The 10783-nt window shown below is 37.8% G+C and overlaps 1 long non-coding RNA gene across 1 annotated transcript in view; it reads right to left on the reverse strand.

Annotated features, from left to right (window-relative positions):
• LOC134737241 (uncharacterized) overlaps positions 1–10349 on the reverse strand; it is a 154205-nt gene extending 143856 nt beyond the window's left edge. The window contains exon 1 of the long non-coding RNA XR_010121933.1: positions 10242–10349. This is a non-coding gene — a long non-coding RNA (uncharacterized lncRNA). The remainder of the gene's footprint in view (positions 1–10241) is intronic.
• Positions 10350–10783: the final 434 nt, after the last annotated feature.

Here is a 10783-nt window from a genome sequence, read left to right on the forward strand (position 1 = left end):
ATATAGCTAGAAATGGCTAAAGTTAGTAAAGACTGCCAACAATGTTTTCTTGTTAGTGTTGTTGTTTACTTACTTTTTAAGAAATAGAACAATGGGACTTCCATATTCCCCTATGGGAGAGATATGAAAGATTCTTTAAAAAATTACTTTAGCATTTTCTAGTAAATGTGAACCAAGAAGTATATGCCTTACAATATTTTTTGAAAAACATGCCCATACATGCTTCTGCGTAATACACAATCTGTTTTTTCCCCGTATTAAACCAAACTAGGTGGTAACACAAAGGCCTATTCGCACGCTTAAATAAATTTTGGAAGAGTCATAGAATGGAATACTATTCATTAGTGGGCATAACTAAACACAAACGCATGTAATAACCTGAATTAATATAAAATATAATGAGATAGAAGACTGATAAAAAATAAAATAACATAATTTCATATTTTTATAAAAATCAATTTATAATATTTATATAAAATCCACATAAATACATTTCAATACCAGGAAAAATAAAACTCTATTATTTAGGAAGGCAGGCCCAGCTGATAATTTTGTAAGAAAAACAAGAGTTCTATCATAAAAATTAAATCAGATATTACCTCTCAGTGACTAGGATTGTTATTAGAAAGGAGCCCTTCCAAGGTACAGTTAATGTTCTATTTCTGAACCTGTGTGGCTATTACATGATAACTCACTTGTGAAAATTGTGTTCAAATTTTTTGTTGGCATTGTATTTACTTTATACATGATAATTTGCAATGGGGACGTGAATTTAACTGTGGGTGTAGCAGCAGATCGGCAATCTTTTCACTCCTTTACTAGATAAACGTTTTGGGGAAATAAAAAAAACAATGATTTGCTTTTAGCAGGATGTACATATTTGTCAAGAATTGCTTATAGTAAATAAGTCTAGAATACATGAATTTATGAGACGTGATTTTGTGGGAAATGTCATGTAAGCCAATAACTGGGTATAAAATAGAGATGTTTCATGACCTGCCTTCTATACCAGTGTTGTTACTGCCCACCTAATTTAGAAATTTATATTATAATGTAGGCCAATGCACATCACATTAGGGGAGAAAACAGCTAGGGAGTCATGCTGTGAATCCTGGCCCTCTCCCTGTTTCAGCTGGTGCTTATTTGCTAAGCTTTGATACTGACTGAGATTTCTGATTCATGAGAGTCTGATTGGGAAATTCAATATTTGTACAATCTCAACAATATAATATAAAAAACAAGCATGTTAACATAATCCATAGTGATAACAAAATGTTAAAAATTATTTGATAAAAATCATGGGTATAAGATTCATGGCATTAACATATCCTTCAGACCATTTGACTAAACATATTAGAGAATTCACAATAGCATAATATATAAATTATCTGATTAAAAATATTTTAAAAGGAAAGATCCATTTAAGATTAAAAATGCTTCATAGAAAACTAAAGGACCATCCTTAATCTGATAATTGTTATTTATAGCAAATTCAAGGAGCAGGATACAAACATTGACACCATGTTTTCAATACTGTTTTTGAATTCTTAGCCAACGCAATAAACAAATACTAATAACAAATAAATAAGTAACCATATAAATAAGATATAAAATATATGTTATAAAGGAAGAAAATAAACATATATTTCAAGTAATATTATTGTCTATCTTAAAAATATATATGTACTAACAGAGTGCTAAAAGTTAAATGCTTGCTTTTTAAGAGAGCCATTAAAATAAATTAATTTCACATATAGTTAAAGCAAAAATTAAATAGAACAGCAAATAAAATATATGCATAAAATTAATCTTTTATAATATGGAATAACACTATTTTAATCAAAGTATATAATTTATTTAAAAATATAGAAAAGAAACATACATAAAATGATACACTTTGTTCATGAAAATAAACACTCAAAATGAATGTAATATCAAAATTCCAATAGGGCATTTCATGAAACTGGACTAGGTAATTCAAAATGTGAAAAAAATAAAGAACATTTAAAGTCTAGGATTACCCTGCAGAAAACCAAGGAAAGTGTGTCAGATAGAGAGATATTACAAACAATAAAATGTAAAGCTTTTTTTTTTTTTTTTTTTTTTGACAGAGTCTGGCTCTGTCACCCAGGCTGGAGTGCAGTGGCGCAGTCTCGGCTCACTGCAAGCTCCGCCTCCCGGGTTCACGCCATTCTCCTGCCTCAGCCTCCTGAGTAGCTGGGACTACAGGCCTCCGTCACTACGCCTGGCTAATTTTTTTGTATTTTTTTAGTAGAGACGAGGTTTCACCGCGTTAGCCAGGATGTTCTGGATCTCCTGACCTCGTGATCTGCCCGCCTCGGCCTCCCAAAGTGCTGGGATTAACAGGCGTGAGCCACCGCACCCGGCCTAAAATGTAAAGCTTTTTTGGGTGGGCATGAAGATAAACAGATCAGTGGCATAATTGTAGAAAAAGCCCAGAAACAAGTTCATTTCATTCCAATAAAGACAAAGACCCAGTTTTTCAAGATCTACATATTTTTATCTATCACCTGAGTATCCACCATTCAAAGTTTCTGATTAGTCACAAATTTATGTAGTTTATATGGCTTTGTTTGTGGATTTGTTCCCAACTCCTTAACCCATCAAATTTTTTTCAATTGTAATATTTTTCCAGATTAAGATTAGACAAATTTAATTTAATCTAGAATAAGATCATTTATAGCTGTGGTAGAATCCAATCAACTTAAGTCTAGATTTGTCATAGATGGTAGTCCTGGACCATTTTGCAAATGCCATAAACTTCTCTGGTTATCAACTTTGACCTTCAGTAAACGTGGAGGAGCATGAATTAAGGTATGCATAGCCTTGTTGGTTGTGACTCTTAGAGAAGCACTAAGAGTAACTTTAATTGGTTTAATTAAATAGACATATAATCTCCAAATTAATTTTAGGACTGCCCATTTATTCTGTTTCTGAGGAGATTCACTAGATCAAACACAGATAAACACCTTTATAGATATACTGTTAATGGAATTCCTAGTTACTGCAAGTTGACTAAGTAAAACACAACCTCCATAGACTACAGTTATAAATATTGGTCATTCAAGCAAATGTGTGAATTAAAATACACACTTGGATGAACAACAAAGACACCTATGATCACGGATCATGGTGGGCCTTGATGTAAGACAACTCGGCTTGGGAGACAATAATAAAATTCAACTTCTTTCTCTGCCCACTAAATGACAAGACTTAGCATCAGCCCCTCCAGGATGTTTACAAAATTGATGGACTTGGTACTCTCCCTGTGGTCCTAGGAGAGACTGGAATTATTAAACTTAATATCATGTTCACCTTTCCTTTCCTTAGTGTTACATCCAAAGTAAAACCTGTTGAAATGCACCAGGAAGCTATGAGAGAAGCTCTTCTTGTGGACAAAAGGGTTTCAATATTAATAACATGTCTGTGAAATATGTTTGTTACAGGAACGTGGCTGGTAACAGTAAAAATTACGCCTCAATGAAAGCAGCTGGCTTCACTGGTCATGTGATTATCCCGAACCATCTAGGCCAAATCAGTGCTGTCTTTGCCACATAGCTCACATTGCTGGCAAGGTTGCTTAGCTGAAGAAGACCGGTCATCATTCTGGCAAGAAACCAGAATGATGGCCTCAAATTCTGGAAATCTGCTGGTGCTGCCATCATTGATAGGGTTCTGGGCTAGCCCATGTGTATTGAAAACATCTCTGAATATCCTTCTCTAGGTTGCTTTGCTGTTTATAATACGAAGCAGACACTTCCTATGGGTATCACTGTAACAGTGAAACAGTAAATAACATAACACTGTTTTGTTTGAGAGGCTTTTACCTATTTTTGCATGTAAACATAATTTTAGATCAGTGAAATAATATATAAAAAGTGCAATGCAGCCCTTAAAACTAATTCTGGAATTAAAGAAGTATGTAAACAACTTTTTTTTTTAGACAGGGTCTCACTCTGTCACCCAGGATGGAGTGCAGTGGTGACATCTCGGCTCACTGCAACCTCCGCCTCCTGGGTTCAAGCGATTCTCCTGCCTCAGCCTCCCGGGTAGCTGGGATTCCAGGTGCACACACCCATGCCTGGCTAATTTTTGTATTTTTAGTAGAGATGGGGTTTTGCCATGTTGGCCAGGCTGGTCTCAAACTCCTGACCTCAGGTGATCTGGCCACCTTGACCTCTGAAAGTGCTGGGACTAAAGGAGCGAGCCACCGCACCTGGCCTTAAACAACTATGTTTTATTAAACATTTATAGGAACATTGAGACCTGACCAAGGACAAAGAAGTACCCAACCTGCTCAGACTCTCACTGGGACCCAGATATCTGTAGTCGGTGGTCACCTCTCAATACCAAACTCCCTCTCTTTTCCCTTCCCTTAACATAAAAAGAGACTGAAATTTGTGCTGATTTAATACGGTACTCGGTTTTCTGGCTCTCTGAAAGAACCTGCTTTTTCTCTCACCAACTCTTGTGTCACATATCTCTCTTTTGAACAGCAAGCATCCAAATCAGGGTTCAGTAACATCATCAAAGTGTGAACAAGAAGGCTGCTAGAGCTGGCAATGTCACCAAGTCTGCTTAGAAAGTTCAGAAGCCAAATGAATATTATCTGTAACACCTGCCACCCCAGTTGTAATCAGTGAAAATATCTCAGAACTGTTTGTCTCTATCGACCATTGAAACTTAACTGGTAAATGATAACAAAGCATCATAAAATGTTCAGGAAGCAAGGAGAATGTTTACTAGACTGTGTGTGTGTGTATATGTGTGTGTGTCTGTGTGTGTGTGTGTGTGTGCAGAAGAGAGTGGTAGCTTTAAATATTAGTTTTTAAAACCAGTTCTTCTGAAATAAAAACAATTGATCAAAAATCTATCACAGAATTTTGAAACCCATTAAAACAAAAGTTTAATGACAGAAAGAAACTCTCTAGCCTAAACAGACTGACCCCCACTTCCACCCCAGTTGCAGATTCAATGACTCCTGCCTCCTCTATTCCTTCAAGTGAGGAAGATTCCCCCACTGGATCTACCTTCTAGCTGATCATGGATATACAACATAAAAGGAAAATATCTTGGATCCCAATATCACTAAGCTAAAAGGAAAATTAAAGCCACCAACTGCCTAGGGCAAACCTGCCTCCCATTCTATTCAAAGTCATCCCTCTGTTCACTGAAATAAATGCCTATCTGCTTGCTTCCTTTGAAAAGGCTAATCAGAAACTCAAAAGAATGTAACTTTTTGTCTTTCACCTGCCTGTGACCTGGAAGTCCCCTCCTTACTTCAAGTTGTCCCACCTTTCTGGTCTGAACCAACGTTCATTTTACATATATTGATGGGTTTCTCTTGTCTCCCTAAAATGTATAAAACCAAGCTGTACTCTGACCACGTTGGGCACGTGTCATCTGGACCTCCTTAGGTTGTGTTGTGGGTACGTGTCGTCGACCTTGGCAAAATAAACTTTCTAAATTAACTGAGACCTATCTCGAATTTTGGGGTTCACATTTGGCAACCACAAAGTAATTCTAAGTGGAGATGCTCCCCTGACCTTTGAAAGATCTATTGGTGCTTGATACCAGCATGAGCTAACTTTATGGCTCAAAACAATAGGACAACTTGCTGAGGTCTGAGAGCACCCCCTCCAGAGAATCCCTGATCTACCCAAATCTGTTCAAGATCTAAAGTTGATTTTGCTCTACAGCTCCTCTTTTGTTTTTTTGTTTTTGTTTTTGTTTTTTTTGGAGTTCTTCTTGTTTCCAACACAAGGAAGGCAAGTTTTTCCTGCTTCCATGATGATGGAAGGCAGGCAGCTCCTTTATGGAGTTTGAGCTTGCTTCCAGCAAGAAAGATGCGTTATATTTTTCCCCTGCTTCTCGGATGGTAGAGAGCAGTCTTTAGCCTGAGACTCATCGCTAAGTAAGTAACTGAATTGGGGTTTGTCTTGGCTGAAATTAAGATTAACAACCAGCTGGTCTCAATTTCTCCTTACCATTGGAGCACCCAGTGGTCATATTGTTGAGATTTTTGTTGTTGTTGTTTGTTCTGGTCTTTCTCCCATCAGATTTGACCAACTCTACCTGACTTAGTCAAATCTGAGTGACAATTTCAAATTCAAGGCCTCTTGAATCTGGCTAAAATTCATGGTAGCTGCAAAAGGAAAAAAAAAAGGAGAAAACAAAAAAGCGTGTGCTTGGTTTCTGTGTTTGCTTCCTGTCTTAAAAAAACAAACAAACAAAAGATTGCTCTTTTGTTTACTTTTATTCCACCCAATACCTCCTTCCCCCTTTGCTATTGGCAGTACCAAAAAATCTAGAGAAGGCTTCTAATGATTTGAACCCCTTTAAAGAATTCAGAACAAAGGCACTACTTATCCTCTTTGGGGGTGTTAGGTTTTCTTTGGGGAGTTTTCTAGAGTGATAGGAAGATTCTTTTTAGGTCTAAAGGTCTGTTTTTCTGTATTGCAGGACCTGATCCTTTTGGCTTGGGGTAACAGGGATGACTTTGCACTGTGAGAGGATTTGACCTTCACAGAGATAATGGCGGACAAGAGCTACAAAGTTACGGGTGGATGAGCAGTTTGCAGGAAGTAGTCTTGGCTGTTTTTTCTTTCCTCTCCTAGGAAGTTGTTGTTTGAGGATCCTAATTCTAGCTTGCAGGTGCATTCTAAAGGGTCTTCGCTATTGCTTTTTCTCCCAAAATTCATCTTAATTTGGTTTGTCTGTGCATATTTGTGTGAGAAACTGAACTGTTGTTTTCACACATTAGTGAGAGACTTGGGTTTTCTTAGCTCTGAAGAGAAAGGGCATTTGCTTCTCCCAGCTGAAAGGTATCCCTGAGTGACTGGGGGCCTCATGGGAATGTCTGAGGGTTGACCCCGTACCATGTGCAGTGGCCCTGCAGGGAAATCCCTAACAAAAAATAATTTTAAAAATGGTTGGTCCAGGAAATGCATATAAGGGCTGATCGCCTGGTGTTTTGAGCCCTCTCAGAGTTCATAGACATCTGGAGAGAGAGTAACTGAGACATGTAGAGGGTGGAAACAACTCAGCAGTGATACATGGTTGAGTCCTGCCCACAAGCAGCACATATCGATCCACCACACAAAAACCCTAGGCCACAGCTAAGTTTCTCCTTTTAAGGAATAAAAAAGTGGGAAATAATCTAAGAATAAAAAGGAAACAAGGGGAATGACCCCCTTTTGAGCACTCTGTAGGTTTCAGGGCAGCTCTGCTTGCCAGGGTAAAATGGAAATAATACGGTGTTTGTGTACATTTACATTAAGGAAAAAGAGCCCTAAGGTCCACCTGAAAACTCTATGGTTCCCAGGTTCTCTTTTTCTCTATTTATAATTTGATTTATAATAAATTATAAATTATAAATTTTTCTGACCTAATTAATACTTTAAGATATTAGGTTTAATAAAGTCCAAAAATGACATAATTTGGCTTATTGGGTACAAAAATTATGCAGGAAGCATTGTCAAATATGAAATGGTGTTTGGTTTTCTTTGGGCTGTATTAGTATAAATATGCTTTTGGTATGTGTTGCCAAATTATGGGAAACTCCTGTAATTCTCATATGACATGTACATTATAAGTAATAGTCATAATTGTTATGTTAAAATTATTGTGTGCCACAGAGGTAACAGATTTTCTTGTCAACTGTACCTTTGACTATGGCTGCCCTAAAACTCTTTGTCATCCCTGGACAACTGTTGGGTTGTTTTGGTCCTCTTTAGAAGGTGGTTTTAAAATCAGCTATTAAACTCTAACAGGTGCTCTTGAATGCAGGTTTCTGATAACTTTGGAGATTTTGATATCAGAATAGAGGAAACATTTTTAAGACTGATGGAGAGCTAAAATATTCACAAATATCAAATGGAACAGGAATTAACTGCATGAACTGAACTAATTTTTTTGACTTTTTGCTTTGTTTTGTTTTTCAGGGCCTTGAAACTTTTGAGCTATTGACAGCTTTTAACAATTTATTAAAATCCTATGAATAAACTTTGGAGCATATTTGTTTCTCCCTGATTTTGCCAGAATTTGGAAACTGTTTGTGGGTATTCTTAGCTTATGGCAATACAGTTATTTGCATAAGTGCAATAAAAATCTGTTTCCATTTGTAACAGGACACAATTGGAAAATCTGGTTATTTTTACCAAGCTTTGACTGGAATGGTGTGCTTTCCTTTAAGGAATCAAATGACTCTAAAGAATGTCACTTTCTGACAGGTCTAGGAGCCCACAGTTTATCTTGAAACCCCAAGAGGAGAGGAAATTCACCCAACTTGTAGGTATTTGATGGTAGAAATCCATGGCTGGGCTCGGCTTTAAAAAAGTCTTATCTGAGATTCTTTCTATGGAACAAAGTTCCACCAAAGCCAATTTAAAAAATTCTATGGGAAAAAATAATTATTCTGGCTGTACTTTATACAAATAATCTGGCCAAGTATAATAAGGCAAATCAGTCCTATTATGATTTGTCTTTAGTAAAAATGGGAAACTGGAGACAGAAAAAATACGTTTCAAAAACTATATTACACCTTTTGTTATATTCTAGTCTTGCCTAATGTTTTTCAATTTTTATTATTTTCTACAGTTTTGGCTGAATTCTCATTTTTCCTGGCTACAAGCCTCCAAAATAATATTTTCACTTTTTTCTTCTTTCTTTTCCTTTCCCCCCTACTTTTTCCTAATTTGAAATCACTGAAAACTAAGCTGTGCTTTCGTAAAGCCCTGTGAACTGAAGCTAGACATCTTAAAATTCAGAAGAAAGTAATAGCAACCTACTTACATACATAAGCCACTTTCATACCTGCTGTTAGGTAACATGGGGTACCTTAAAATGGTGCCGTACCTTAAGATGGGGCCGGTTCTGGGTTCTTCTCCCCTCCTTGACCGGGCACTGTCTGAACCCGCCAAAGGAGGGCCAATCAGAAAGAAGCATCTCCCACCTTCCCTTGGGCCCGCCCCTAGCCCAATCCACGTAGGCCCAAGGGATATAAAACCCAGCACACCAGCAGCCCTCTCTCTCTTCTCTTCGTTCTCCTTGCGTGGTGCCGCTCAATACCTCCAATAAAGATCTCTTGACTGCGACCAGTGTAGTTTGGTCTCCGCCTGGCCCCTTTCACCTGCCTACTGATGTATGACTTCAGAGTAATGTGGCCTATATCGATTTTCCAGAATTCTTCTTTAGTTTGTTACTGTTTTTCTCCCTTCCTCCCCCTATTTTCTCTTTACAGGACATGAGACTTCACAACCTTCTAACTATGAGCTTTCCTAATAACTTGGGACCTACCTGCCTAGGAATAAACCATTCTAGCCATGCGATACAGACGAAACATGGAACCAAAGAATCATTTTCTTCTAAAATGCTTTATCCAAAACATTTGAAAAAAGAAAAGGAGAGAAATGTGAAAGGAATATATCTTGGGCCCCAAAATCATTAAGCCAGGAAGAAAATTCAAGCTGGGAACTACTTGGGGCAAACCTGCCTCCCATTCTTTTAAAAATTATCCCTCTACTCCCTGAGATAAATGCCTATCTGATTGCCTCCTTTAGAAAGACTAATTGGAAACTCAAAAGAATGCAACTGTTTGTCTCTACCTGTGACCTGGAAGACCCCTCCCCACTTTGAGTTTTCCCACCTTTCTGTACTGAACTAGTGTTCATTTTACATGTATTGATTGATGTCTTATGTCTGCCTAAAATGTATAAAACCAAGCTGTGCTCTGACCACCTCGGGCACATGTCATTAGGACCTCCTGAGGCTGTGTCATGGATGTGTATCATCAAACTTGGCAAAATAAACTTTCTAAGTTAACTGAGACCTGTCTCAAATTTTCTGGGTTCAAAATATCTATCTAGTCTTAAGTAAAACACAAAATATGTAGAGAAAACAGATGTTTCTGAGGAACTTTGTTTCTAAATATAACCATAACAATTAATTACATTATTACTACTTTCCAATACATTAAAAATCTAAAATTCTGCCCTACAAAGAAATCACAACATGAAGGCATTATTTAAAACCTCTCCTTTTTCCATTATTTTGCCAATCTCTTTGAACCATCTTTAATGCTAGCTGAGATTCAAATTTACATAACAACCAGTAACCATCTAGTTGTTCCCCAATCTCTTCACCTTCTAACATCTAAATTCAGGGCTTCTAAAAAGGACTTGAAACTTTGGTTGAAGTGAGAGACAGTGGTGGAGACTTACTTATAGGTGATTTTTTCTTCCTGAGGAGGAAATAGTCTTCTTCATATACCTGTTGGTTCCTTCCCTCTCTGCCTTAGGTGATCCAGCTGTAACCACGATACTCTCCCTTTCCCCCAATGCAAGCAACTGAACTGTCCATGATGTCATAATCACAATTCCATTACCTCACTGTGCTAGAGGCCTTAGAGGAAGGGGAAGTTGTGAACAGCCCTGGGCTCTCCTTAAGCTTTGCAAAGTGTTCTGGATAGGGCTAATTGCAGAACCAAGATAGAAAGGCCCCAGACTGTTGTAAATTCTAGGCTTAAAAGGTTTGAGTCCATCCTGCAGCTAGAGGAGGGGTTCCTGGGACTCAGAGCAGGCCCTTTAGGACCATGGACTACATTTCCCAGAGGCCTTCATGTCACATTGGCGTCCTCTACTGGTGGAGAGGGGAGTCCTTCCAAGAGAGGGCTGTAGAGGGCAGGGCAGGGCAGGAGAGCAGCTGAGAGGAGCCTTGGCTAATACTATTAAGGATCAGGATGACAAAGAAAACCACTTCTTTC

Source organism: Symphalangus syndactylus, chromosome 7 (assembly GCF_028878055.3).
Source record: "Symphalangus syndactylus isolate Jambi chromosome 7, NHGRI_mSymSyn1-v2.1_pri, whole genome shotgun sequence".
NCBI classification, from domain to species: Eukaryota; Metazoa; Chordata; class Mammalia; order Primates; family Hylobatidae; genus Symphalangus; species Symphalangus syndactylus.